The sequence below is a fragment of the Pristiophorus japonicus genome, chromosome 11, assembly GCF_044704955.1.
Source record: "Pristiophorus japonicus isolate sPriJap1 chromosome 11, sPriJap1.hap1, whole genome shotgun sequence".
Taxonomy (NCBI): Eukaryota; Metazoa; Chordata; class Chondrichthyes; family Pristiophoridae; genus Pristiophorus; species Pristiophorus japonicus.
In genome coordinates this window covers 125,571,300-125,585,208 of record NC_091987.1, presented here as the reverse complement: position 1 = coordinate 125,585,208, position 13,909 = coordinate 125,571,300, and the positions used below count along the sequence as shown (strand labels likewise).

General features: G+C 48.4%; 1 protein-coding gene across 3 annotated transcripts in view; it reads left to right on the top strand.

Annotated features, from left to right (window-relative positions):
* shroom2a (shroom family member 2a) overlaps window positions 1–13,909 on the top strand; it is a 234,219-nt gene that overhangs the window by 141,360 nt on the left and 78,950 nt on the right. The gene's annotated exons all lie outside the window — the stretch shown is intronic.

Below are 13,909 nucleotides of genomic sequence, written 5' to 3'. Positions count from 1 at the left end.
GGGAAGTGCTCGGGCGGGGCCCCGTCGCCGGGGAAGTGCACGGGCGGGGCCCCGTCGCCGGGGAAGTGCTCGGGCGGGGCCCCATCGCCGGGGAAGTGCACAGGCGGGGCCCCATCGCCGGGGAAGTGCACGGGCGGGGCCCCGTCGCCGGGGAAGTGCTCGGGCGGGGCCCCGTCGCCGGGGAAGTGCTTGGGCGGGGCCCCATCGCCGGGGAAGTGCACGGGCGGGGCCCCGTCGCCGGGGAAGTGCTCGGGCGGGGCCCCGTCGCCGGGGAAGTGCTCGGGCGGGGCCCCGTCGCCGGGGAAGTGCACGGGCGGGGCCCCGTCGCCGGGGAAGTGCACGGGCGGGGCCCCGTCGCCGGGGAAGTGCACGGGCGGGGCCCCGTCGCCGGGGAAGTGCTCGGGCGGGGCCTCGTCGCCGGGGAAGTGCACGGGCGGGGCCCCGTCGCCGGGGAAGTGCTCGGGCGGGGCCCCGTCGCCGGGGAAGTGCTCGGGCGGGGCCCCGTCGCCGGGGAAGAGCTCGGGCGGGGCCCCGTCGCCGGGGAAGAGTTCGGGCGGGGCCCCGTCGCCGGGGAAGTGCACGGGCGGGGCCCCATCGCCGGGGAAGTGCTCGGGCGGGGCCCCGTCGCCGGGGAAGTGCTCGGGCGGGGCCCCGTCGCCGGGGAAGTGCTCGGCCGGGGCCCCGTCGCCGGGGAGGTGATCGGGTGGGGCCCGCCGAAGAGCTGGTCAGGCGGTCCCATCGCGGAGGAAGTGTTCGGGTGGACAGGCGAGGAGGCCTCGAGGTAAAGGGCAGTGGCGTCGAGGCAAGGCCCGAGGTCGGGCAGCGGCGAGGCAAAGGACGGTGAGGCGAGGCCCGAGGTCAGGCAGCGGTGAGGCGAGGCCCGAGGTCGGGCAGTAGCGAGGCGAGGGATGGTGAGGCGAGGCTCGAGGTCAGGCAGCGGCGGGACCTCGAGGTCAGCGAAGTCAGCAGGGTCGGCGGGTCCGGATTCCGGAACATTTTACGTATTCCGGACGACCTTGCCACCAATCAGTCCGGATTCCGGAACATTCCGGATTCCAGAACTCTGGATTTTGGACGCTCAACCTGTAACACCAATGTGGTTGACTCTTAATTGCTATCTGAAGTGGCCTAGCAGGCTGCACAGTTAAGACAACTCGGGATGGGCAATAAATGCTGAAAATTAATGAAAAAAAAAGAAACCAAAGTGTTCAAAGAAAATGAAAAAAAACAAATGCCCCTATGATTTATTCTTTTTAGGTTGCTTGCTGGATACTCTAGGACAATCCTGGTGGATTGGCAACCCTGAGCCCAGGGAGTTCCTATTGCAATACGCCTTCAAACTGGAGGATGGGTGGTGTTTGTATTGCTGCTGAAAATCCTAAGGAAGCTTCTTTTTCACTCCATCGTTCGATGGAAGTTCTTTCCCCACCATTCAGTCCGAGCAATAGAACCTCAGTCGGTTGAGAAACTACAACAGAGGAGGAATGCATTTGTTTAGCTTGAGGGGGGGAACACAACTTATCCCCCCCCCCCCCCATAATGCCCTGAAGGAAAGCTGTTTGTTAAGCAGTAACTGCTAATTAAGTGGGCCACACGCGTTGCCATGGTTTCGGAGGAAGGGCATGGGATGACTAGGCCTGCCTGACAGCATCTGTACAATCAAAGCCGCAGAGAGAGAGACCCGGTCATTAATGCTCGGCTTAGTTGCGGCCGGGGGAACCAATCAGAAGCGGACCGGTCAGCAGGAATTACCTGAGAGGGGGAAGGGGAGGAGAGGAACTGAGCCCACGGAGACTATGTGAGGAATGTTGTAACCCCTGCATGTGTGGCTGGCCTTCTGAGCATCCTGCATGCTTGCCTTCGAACCCAGGCTGCCTCGTTGTTTGCTGGCCTCATTGTTTGCTGCATCTGCTTCAAGTCGGCCAGAAACACACCCCAACTTACTCCGGCTCCATTGTTCTGGCTGGCCTTTGAAGTGTCCTGAGGAATTTGCAGGCTGGGCTTGCTGTGCAGTGAAGCGAGGTGGCTGCAGCTTGCGGTGTAAACTCGGGTGCCTGCCGGTCACACAATGTCCCTCTGCCGCACCGACCTTCTGCCTCGGACTGTAAGTGGGATGTGAAGTGTTTTTAATAAGTGTGTCGCTGCCCGTCTTACTGTGTGCCTTCCTGACTTGGTAAGTTCCGATTCCACTGATATATCCCGGTGAGTGTGTTTGCCTTGGGTGCAGTCTTTGTGCCTCCAGCCTGTAATGAGACCCGCTGTACTCTTTTCCCCCCCCCCCCCCCCCCCCCCAACCCCCCCTTTCTAATTGATTAATGGCACAGAAGTTGTGCAGTGAGTTTTGGACTCAGCCACCAGCCTCCATCCAGTGCTCGGATTGTTGTGGGGGAAGAGTGACTAAAGAAATTGTGACTCGATCGAACACCCCTGTATATTCTTTCCGCAGAAGGGTAAAGAAAGACTTGGATTTATACACAATCTCAGGAAGTCCCAAAGCACTTTACAGCTAAGTACTTTTTAAAGTGTAGTCCCTGTTGTAATGTAGGAAACGCGGCAGCCAATTTGCGCACAGCAAGGTCCCACGAACAGCAGTGAGTTTAATGACTGGCTCATGTGCTTTAGTGATGTTGGGTGAGGGATAAATATTGGCCAGGGCAACGGGACAACTCTCCCGCTCTTCCGGCAGTGCCGGGGGATCTTTCACGTCCATCTGAGAGAGAACAGACGGGGCCTTGGTTTAACATCTCATTCGAAGGTGGCACTGCAGCACTCCCTCAGCACTGCACTGGGCTATTCGCCGAGATCACAGAGCTAAAGGTTTAAAAAATGGGAACTAATTTCTTTGTAGAAGAATTCCTTTTGGCCGCATACGACACTGTGTGCCAGATGCGATGTTTTGTTTACATTACGCCAGTTCTATTCCTGGTACCCTGGACCCTCACCTGCTAATGAATATTTTCAGAGGGCATTAAATATCTGCCGAGCAGCGGCTGTTTCCTCGGTTCTGTGTTTCGAGTACAGGTCCCTTGTTTGACAGTCAAGTGCGATTTACCCTTGCACTGCTACACAGATGCTGCTGGCTGTGACACTCCTAGTTTCAGTACATCCCTGATGCCATTCGCTTTCCCTTGGTGCTTGCAGTACATTGCACACAGGCACGTGCAGCTTGCTCTGTGCGGATCAGTGTAACAGGCGCCTCGTCAACAGAATGAAAGAACGAACTTGCATTTATATAGCACCTTTCACTACCTCAGGATTTCCCAAAAGGCTTTACAAGCCAATGGAGTGCTTTTGAAGTGTAGTCACTGTTGCAGCCAATTTAAGCGCAGCACAGGTGCTGGCTGAGGGATAATATTGGTCCGGACACCGAGGAGAACTCCCCTGCTCTACTTCGAATAATGCCACAGGAGAGGTGGAGCGAAGGGCCTGGGATGGAGGTCTACGATGGCCATTATCGGGATGAACAAGTTCAAAAGAAGGACAAGTGATTACTGGCCTCCTCTCCTCCCATCTGTTTACTGACTCCCCGCTCACTCTTTCCTTTGACCGTGCTTCTTATAATGAAAGATAGCTGTAGGCAAGATAATAAACCCCACTGCATATGCGCGAAAGGCCTGTTGCCATGGTAACACACTGGCTTGGTTGGAAATGTACAGCTGTGCCTCACCTGTCAAAAAGGACAGCAGCCTATATAAGGATTAAAGGCACCAGGAGAAGGATTTCTCTTGCTCCCTCTTTAATAATCTGAGAGGCTCCCTTTTACAGAAAGATTTACATATTCACGAGCATTATAAATACTAGTAATCCATCATGATCTTAGTTAACTTTTCGGGGTGAAGTACTTCCTTACAGTTTTGTCCAAATTAAAAATGTCCCGAAACACACTTCAAATACAACACCAACTTACATTTCTGGAAGTTTATTTAAGGTAGAAAATGTCCCACGATGCTTCACAAAGGAGTGACAGAAAAAAACTTAATGCCAAGCCAAAGAAGGAAAGATGACCAAATGCTTGGTCAAAGAGGTGAGTCTAAAGGAGGAGCAAGAGAGAGAGATGCAATGGTTTAGGGAGGGGAGAGAGAGGTGGAATGGGTTAGGGAGGGGAGAGAGAGGTGGAGAGGTTTAGGAAGTGGCTTGCAAGGCCGCTTCAGAGGGCAGTTAAGAGTCAACCATGTTGCTGTGAGACTGGAATCACCCACAGGCCAGACCGGGTAAGGTTTCCTTTCCCGAAGGACATTCATGAACCAGTTGGGTTTTTACAACAATCCGACAACTTCATGGTCACGTCCAGATTTTTTAAACTGAATTAAAATTCTCAAACTGCCATGGTGGGATTTGAACTCCCATTCACTAACCCAGACCTTTATATTCCGAATCCAGTAACAGAACCTCATTGCCAATTAACTAGGAAATATAAGCACAAACAACTGAGTTACCTAGGTTTAGAGGGCTCGATTACCAGATTGGCATCCCTATTCTATAATTATAGTGTACATCTATCGTGTTCTGTAGTATTTATATAACTGGACATAAAGACCGGAAGAGTCCATCCAACCATTTCCAAAAGGTACCAGACAATGTTCTGAAGACAGCTGAATCATTTCTTTCTCCATAGAAGTGACACCGTGTGATCCGACTGCTCAGGTGGCGAGCTATATTAGCATTGACATTGGCAGTTCACGTACTGTAAGGTCCAAACTCAAGGATGCAAAGACCTGAATTTTCTCACCGGTTCCCCTGGCCTTGCTCCTCCAGCAACCAAGAGGCCCAGTGGATGGCCTGCTCCCGGTTGTCCACTATGGAGGTTAGAAGCCAAGCACTAGATGTACAACAGCAATGCAGGAACAATTCTCTTTTTTGACCTTCCCTCCCCAAGGAAAGGCCTGATTCCTGCTGGGTGCTTCCTAACAATAGAATGGCTCCACCTCCTCCTATAAGATGCTCCTCAAAACCTACCTCTTTGTCAAAGCTTATGGTCACCTGCCCGAGTATCTTTCCTACTTTGGCTCAGTGACAATTTTTGTTTGGCTACATTTCTATGAAGCACCTTGAAATGTTTTACTACATCAAGGTGCTATATAAATGGAAGTTGTTGTTGTGGGTACTTAGTGGTACACAAAACTCCTCCTGGTGTGTGGTCAGATGTTCTCGGTTGGTTGGTTGGTTGGTATGGTCAGTGTTAACTACATTGGCCTGTTTCACCATATGAGCAAGGACTGGGTAACAAAGGGGTGCATTTGTCGGCCTCAGGGAAAGAAAAAAAGATTTGGATTTATATAGCGCCTTTCACAACCACTGGATGTCTCAAAGCACTTTACAGCCTATGAAGTACTTTTTGGAGTGTAGTCACTGTTGTAATAAGATCTCTGACATCACTCCTGTGAAGCGCCTTGGTATGTTTTACTACGTTAAAGGTGCCACTTAAATGCAAGTTGTTGTTGTTTGTACACATTGGCATATGTCCATCATTTTCATTATGGCCGTAGTGATTATTTTTTTTGGTTGAATTGCGTTTATTTTTTGCTGCACTGGCTGTCTTCACGAAGAAAGAAATTCCTTTTGTGATATTTTGTAAAAAAAATATTCCTGACTAGTGACAATAGTGCATTATTATAGTTACCTCTCCACAATTTTACACTGGGTTGTATAATCTCTGAAAATCTTCCTACAACTCCTGCGCTCCCTCCACAGTTACAAGGGCAACAGCGACAAGCCTGCGGCCTTTCCTTTCATGCTTTATACAGAATTGCCAGGTGCTTATCGTTCAGCTCGTGAAATGGTATTGGTGACCAATGCTTCTTTGGGATTGCCTGACGGGCTTGAATCAGCCAGGGCAGGTGCAACCCATGAGATAGGAGACTAGAAGTGTGCTTGTGTAAAAATCCACCAGAACAACTGCACGGGAGAAATGATCTACTGACTCTGTCTCCATTAGGAATGGCTCCAAATAAGAAAGAAAGAGCATGGATTTATATAGCACCATATTTAGCCTTCAGGACATCGCAACATGTTTTACAGTCGATGAATTGCTTTTTTTTTTGTTTTGTAGGTCAATTTGCGCACAGCAAGATCCCACAAACAGCAAATGAGATAAATGACCAGTGCATCTGTTATTGGTGGGGTTGGCTGAGGAAGGAATGATGGTCTTTCTTCCAATAGTATCCATAAGATCATTTTCATCCACCTGAGAGGAGCCTTAGTTTAATGCATCCACTGCATTAAGCAGATGACTTAGATGTACTGCACTAGAGTGTAGGATGAGATTATGTGCTAAAGTCTGGAGTGGGGTTTGACCTCGCCGCCTGCTGACTCCAAGGGCCACCACTGGCCCAAGCTAACACAACGATGGAATATTACAGTTTTACTTATAAAGAGCTCCGTTTGTATTGCTGGGGAACATATTCATAGAGTATGGTGGAATTAATGGGATACTATGATTAACAGGAAATGAACTCCATCACTTAACATTGATTCCATATCCCTTTGCTGTTCATTAACAACAAGTGCTTGTATTTATAGAGGGTCGTTAATGTGGAAAAAGGTCCCATGGCACTTCACAAAGGCATGAGAAAAAACTGACGTCAAGCCAAGGACAGAGAGATTACAAGGGGTGACCAAAAGCTTGGCCAGTGAGATTGGATTTCAGGATAGTCTTCAAGAAGGAGAGGGAAATAGAGAGGTCATGGCTTTAGGGAGGGGATCTCGGAACGTGGAACCTGGGCAGCTGAATGCACAGCTGGAGTGAAATGCCGGGGATGCTCAAGAGGCCGGAGTCAGAGCAACAGAGAGTTCAGGGGTGGGGGGTGGGGGGGAGGCGGGAGGTTGTAGGGCTGGAGGAAGTTATAAAGATAGGGAGGGGTGAGGCCATGGAGAGATGTGAACCCAAGGATGAAAGTTTTAATTTGAGGCATTGGGCGACTGGGAGCCAATGTAAGTCGGCGAGGACAAGGGTGATGAACGAGAGGGACTTGGTGCAGGGTAATAAAATGAACTTGCATTTATACAGTGCCTTTTATGACCTCAGGCCATTCCAAAGCACTTTACAGCCAATGAAATACTTCTGAAGTGTAGTCACTGATGTAATGTAGGGAAACACAGAAGCCAATTTGCACACAGCAAGCTCCCCTAAACAGCAATGAAATAATGACCAGATGATCTGTTTTAAGGTCTTGGTTGAGAGATAAATATTTTCCAGGACGCTAGGGAGAACTCCCCAGCTCTTCTTGAAAGAGTGCCATGGAATCTTTTTTTCCAACTGAGTGGGGAGACGGAGCTTCAGTTTAACATCTCGGTTGGATACAGACAAGAGTTTTGGATGAGCTGAAGTTTATGGAGGATGGGAGGCTAGCCAGGAGACCATTGGAGTCATGGAGCCAGAGATAGTGAAGGTGTGGGTTTCAGCAGCAGATGAGCTGAGGTCGGGTGGAGGTGGACTTAGGCAATCTTTGTGATCAACAGGATATTGAGTCAGATGCTCACCAGGTTGGAAGAGGACATCCAGGATATGAACAGACCGAGAGCTAATTTTGTCATGAAAACGTATTCTTACGCTTTAATCGACTGGATCTTCGGCAGGTGGTGAGAGAACCAATATGAGGGAAAAACCTACTTTACCTCATCCTCACCAATCTACTGTCGCAGATGCATGACAGCATTGGTAACAGTGATCACTGCTTAGTCCTTGTGGAAACAAAGTCCTGTCTTCACACTGAATACACCCTCCATTGTGTTGTGTGGCACTACCACTGTGCTAAATGAGATAGATTCAGAACAGATCTAGCAGCTCTAAAATGGGCATCCATGAGGCACTTTGGGCCATCAGCAGCAGCAGAATTGTATTCCACCACAATCTATAACCTCATGGCCCGACATATCCCTCACTCTGCCATTACCATCAAGCCAGAGGACCAACCGTGGTTCAAAGAGGAGTGTAGAAGAGCATGCCAGGAGCAGCATCAGGCATACCTAAAAATGAGGTGCCAACCTGGGGAAGCTGCAACATAGGACTACATGCATGCTAAGCAGCGGAAGTCACATGCTATAAACAGAGCTAAGCGATCCCACAACCAATGGATCAGATCAAAGCTCTGCAGTCCTGTCACATCCGGGATGGGGGGAACTCTCCACAGGCTGAGGTCATATATAGTACAAAGGAGGATAGTAGTTGTGGTGGTTGAAAGTCAATCATCACAGCCCCAGGACATCGCTGGAGGACTTCCTTAGGGCAGTGTCCTAGACCCAATCATCTTCAGCTGCTTCATCAATGACCTTCCCTCCTTCATAAGGTCAGAAATGGTGATGTTTGCAACTCCTCAGTTAATGAAGCAGTCCATGCCCTCATGCAGCAAAACCTGGACGACATTCAGGCTTGGCCTGATAAGTGGCAAGTAACATTCACACCAAACAAGTGCCAGGCAATGACTATCTCCAACAAGCGAGAGTCTAACCACTGCTCCCTTGACATTCAACAGCATTACCATCGGCGAATCCCCCACCATCAACATCCTGGGGGCCAACATTGACCAGAAACTTAACCGGACCAGCCACATAAATATTGTGGCAACAAGAGCGGGTCAACAGCACCTCCCAAACCCGCGATCTCTACCATCTAGAAGGACAAGGGCAGCAGGCACAGGGGAACACCATACCTGCAAGTTCTCCTTCAAGTCACACACCATCCTGATTGGAAATATATTGCCATTCCTTCATTGTCGCTGGGTCAAAATCCTGGAACTCCCTCCCCAACAGTACTGTGGGAGTACCTTCACCATATGGACTGTAGCGGTTCAAGAAGGCAGCTCACCATCACTACTCGAGGGCAATTAGGGATGGGCAATAATTGCTGGCATTGCCAGTGACGCCCACATCCCATCCCATGACCCTCTCAGTGGTCCTTGGTCAGTTGGTAGCTCTGTGTGCTGACCAATCTGTGACAGAGCCAGACTTCAGTATCATTCGCCCCTCGCTGTGACAGAAAGGAGGCAAACAGCCTTAGGAGGCTGAGGGTACGCCAGTGTCCACGGAGCAAGTAAAGGACTCATTTACAGGCTCTGGCTCACGTTCCTCACTGTGAGCCTGACAAAGTTGAGGCTTCAGTTGTACAAATCGGCCGGCATTTTTACATTGTGTTTTGTTTCCCCTAGACCAAAATCACATTCCTCGTGGTAGCTTATAAAAATTACAAGAGATGACACGCTGTGGTAGATCACTTAGTTACAGTCGTAGAGCAGGTTGTTACAAAGGGACAGAGACAGATTCAGTGAATGCGTAAAGCTGTGGCAAATGGAGTTCAATGTGGAGAAGTGTGAGGTCATCTCTACTTTGGATCCAAGAAAGATAGATCAGAATATTTTCTAAATGGTGAGAAACTAGAAACTGTGGAGGAACAGAGAGATGTGGGAGCCCAAGTACACAAATCATCAAAAAGCTGGAAGACCGGTACAAAAATCAATCAAACAGGCAAGTGGAATGTTAGTCTTTATCTCAAAGGGGCTGGATTCAAAGGAGAGGAGGTGATGCTTCAGTTGTACAGAGCCTTGGTCGCACCCCATCTGTACACTGTGTTCTGTTCTGGGCGCCGCATATCAGGGAGGATATACTGGCCTCAGGGTGCAGCTCTGAATCACCAGAAAAATACCGAGGCTTAAAGGGGTACATTGCGAGGACAGTTTGCAGGACCTTGGCTTGTATTCCCTTGAGTTTAGAAGATTGAGAGGTGATATGATTGAGGATTGTTTAAAATGATGACATTATTTGATAGGGAAGATACAGTGAAACTATTTTCTATGGTGGGGGAATCCAGAACAACTATAATTCGAGCCAGACTGTCTGGAGTGGAATCAGGAATTCCTTTTTCACACAAAGGATAATGGAAATCTAGAATTCTTATCCCCTAAAAGGATGGGGGGGGGGGTCAATTGAAATTTTCAAGACTGAGATCAAAACATTTTTGTTGGATAAGGGAATCCAGTAGAGTAAAGGTGGGAAAATTAAGTTGAGGTACAGATCAGCTGTGATCTAATTGAATGGCGGTGCAGGCTTGAGGGGCTGAATGGCCTCCTGTTCCTGTATTCCAATGCTACTTTGCCCAAGTAACAACTTCATGTATTATTGAGAGTGGTTCGTACGAAAAGCATTGCCTCGGGCAAGGCAGTGATGAGGGTAATGCGCCACAAATATAATGTCTTCCATCAGTCATTTTATTATTTTTTAAAGATAATCAGGCTGAAAAGTTCCCTTTATTGCATCAATGTGTGTGTAATTTTTATCGTTCCTGGTATGAAGCTTTGTGTGTCGTGGTGGTTCAGATATGCCCGATTCACAGCCCGCACCTTCCCATCCAGTCATTTTATGGGAAATGGGTCCACCATCAGCCGCACTTGGGGCACAAGGCTCTCCTCAAATTCTCAAAGAGATATCAAATTCACCTCACTGTTGCCGTGACCACAAGTCGGCTCTTTGCATCCATTTTGAATTACCGAAACAACAAAACAAAATGGTAGCTTGGTGATGCCACTCGGAAGAGAAATTGTTCCCTTATCTCCTAATGATGCCTCAGCAGACTGACTGATGGATTATCCTCCTCGAAGCACAAGCTGGAATATCTTCTGAAGGTAGTGGCAATAAAAAAATAAACAAAGGAAAATCTTGCACTTAAATATAGTGCCTTTCACAATCTTTCCTCATGACGGCAGTGCAACACTCCTTCAGTACTGCAATGGGAATACCAGCCTAGATTATGTCTCTGGAGTAGGACTTGAACCCACAACCTTCTGACTCGGATGCGAAAGTGCTGCCTACTGAGCCACAGCTGACTCCTTGGGGTTTTGTCCCTCCGCAGTCTTAGTTCCATCACAGTTAAACTCTCTATTCTCAGACCCCATGACTGAATTAATAACAAGCTCCCATACCCGACTCTGGTTTTCGGCCTTCCTGTAAACAAAGGATTTACCAGCATCATTCTTTTTTTTACTTGTGTATTTGTGGAGCAAGCAAATGGTGACAGTGGACACTGGACAGTGACAGCGAGCAGGCTACAGTGAATTATCCGGGATTAGTCATCCAGGCAATCTGCTGTATGAGCTGGAACCTGTGTTGCAGTATTCTTTTGCACAGACAGGGCCAAGCTTGCTGATCTTTTAACGGGTAAATATTTATAGCCAATTCCTAAGCTGGATTCAAAATATTCCTAATGCTCATAACACTGGAGTAACCCATTGTGTGTAATAAGCTTGTGTTGGGGACATGGAGGGCACAGTGGTATGTGTAGTTTGATTTCCCCTCTGTGTCATCCACCAGACCACTGAGAGGGTAGATCGGCAATCGACTCCCAGGAGTTTAGGGCCATCCTGTGGCCACTTATCAAAGTGTTCCCAAGGGCTCCCATATTTTTGGAGGGGGGAGGAAATGGAACATTGACACCGCTGTGTTGCTCAATGAGTTGGAGGCGGGACTTGTGGTTTTAATTTACTCACACTACGGCAGAGTCTATTACCTCTGCAAACGGAGTCTCCAAACTCACGACTGAACCTACAGCAGACAGAGTCTCCTGAGTACAGCAGGATTATTTCTGCAGCAAATTGCAGTGACTGCAGGATCGTTACAAAATACAATCAATCCCAGTCACTTGGACAAGTGTGTATTCATTAAGGAAAGCCAGCACGGATTTGTTAAAGGCAAATTGTGTTTAACCAACTTGATTGAGTTTTTTGATGAGGTAATAGAGAGGGTTGATGAAGGAAATGCGGTTGACTTCCATGGGCATGGACTTCCAAAAGGCGTTTGATAAAGTGCCACATAATAGGCTTGCCAGCAAAGTTGAAGCTTATGGAATAAAAGGGACAGTGTTGGCTAAGTGACAGGAAACCGAGAGTGAAGGTGAACGGTTGTTTTTCGGACTGGAGTGGTGTTCCTTAGGGGTTGATTCTGGGGCCACTGCTTTTCTTGATACATATTAATGACTTGGACCTGGGTGAACAGGGCACAATTTCAAAATTTGCAGATGACACAAAACTTGGAAGTATAGTGAACAGTGAGGAGGAGAGTGATAGAGTTCAGGAAGACAGACAGGCTGGTGGAATGGGCGGACACGTGGCAGATGAAAATTAACGCAGAAAAGTGCAAACTGATATATTTTGGTAGAAAGAATGAGGAGAGGCAATATAAATTAAAGGGTACAATGCTAAAGTGGGAGCAGAAACAGAGAGACCTGGGGGTATGTGTGCACAAATTATTGAAGGTGGCAGGGCAGGCTGAGAAAGCAGTAAAACATTTTTACAGGATCTTGGGCTTCATAAATAGAGACATAGAGTACAAAAGTGTGGGAATTATGATGAACCTGTATAAAACACTGGTTCGGTTTCAACTGAATCTTGTGTCCAATTCTGGGCACCTTCTTTAGGAAGGATGTGAAGGCCTTAGAGAAGGTGCAGAAAAGATTTATGAGAATGATTCCAGGGATGAGGGACTTGAGTTACGTGGATAGACTGGAGAAGCTGGGATTGTTCTCCTTGGAGCAGAGAAGAGTGAGAGGAGATTTGATAGAGGTGTTCAAAATCATGAGGGGTCTGGACAGAGTAGATAGAGAGAAGCTGTTCCCATCGCAGGAAGGGTCGAGAACCAGAGGACATAGATTTAAAGTGATTGGCCAAAGAACCAAAGGCGACATGAGGAAAAAACTGTTTTATGCCGCGAGTGGTTAAGACCTGGAATGCACTGCCTGAAAGGGTGGTGAAGGCCGAGTCACTCACGGCTTTCAAATGGGAGTTGGATAAATACCTGAAGGAGAAAAAAAATACCAGGACTATGGGGGAGTGGGATTCACTGAAGTGCTCTTGCAGAGAGCCGGCACAGGCTCGACCAGACGAATGGCCTCCTTCCGTGCTGTAACCATTCTGTGATTCTATGGTAATCCCAGCCACTTACAGCAGTGTGGTCTCCAGGCCTGATTGATGGGGAATTCGCCAATCATCTGTATTCTGGCTGGAACTTGTAGTGTCACTGCATGCAGCCTTTTTCCCCGTCACTCCTTCGCTTCCCATCGTCTGCCTCAGTTTAGCCTTTCCGTTATTGGGCCAGTAATCCACAAGCCCAGACTAAGAGAAGGACTTGAAAGAATGAAAGATCTTGCAATTATATAGCGCCTTTCGCGACCACAGGATGTCCCAAAACAGTTTACGGCCAATGAAACACTTTTTGAAATGTGGTCACTATTGTAACGTAGGAAATGTGGCAGCCAATATGTGCACAGCAAGCTCCCACAAATCGGAACAGTGGTGTTGGTTGAGGGATAAATATTGACCAGGACACCAGGGCAAACTCACCTGATCTTCTTCGAAATAGTGCCCTGGGATCTTTTACGTCCACTTAAGAGGGCAGACGGGGCCTCGGTTTATAGTTTTATCCGACAGTACTGCCCTGCAGTGTCAGCCCAGATTGTGGGCTCAAGCTTCTGGGGTGGGACTTGAACCAACAATGTTCTGACTCGGAGGTGAGGTTGCAATCAACTGAGCCATGGCTCACATGTAATAATCCAGAGAATGTGAGTTTAAATCTCACTAAAGCAGTGTAGGAATTTGAATTGAGTTTAAAAAAAAAAAAATTCTGGAAATAAAAATGACCACGAAGCTGTGGATTGTCATAAAATGCTTTGAACTGGTTCACTGATGTTGTTTGGGGATGGAAAGCTGCCTCCCGACCTGGTCTGGCCTATATGTGCTTTTAGTCCCACACCGATGCGGTTGACTCTGAATGCCCTCTGAAGTGGTCACTAATTTGTATCACACCTGCTGCCCAGTAGTTCATGAAGGCTGACCATCACCACTTTAGGTCAACTAGAGACCATGGCAGTGACGCCCACACCCCGAGAATGAACAAATCAAAAGATGGAGGGGTTTGGGTGTCGATCGGG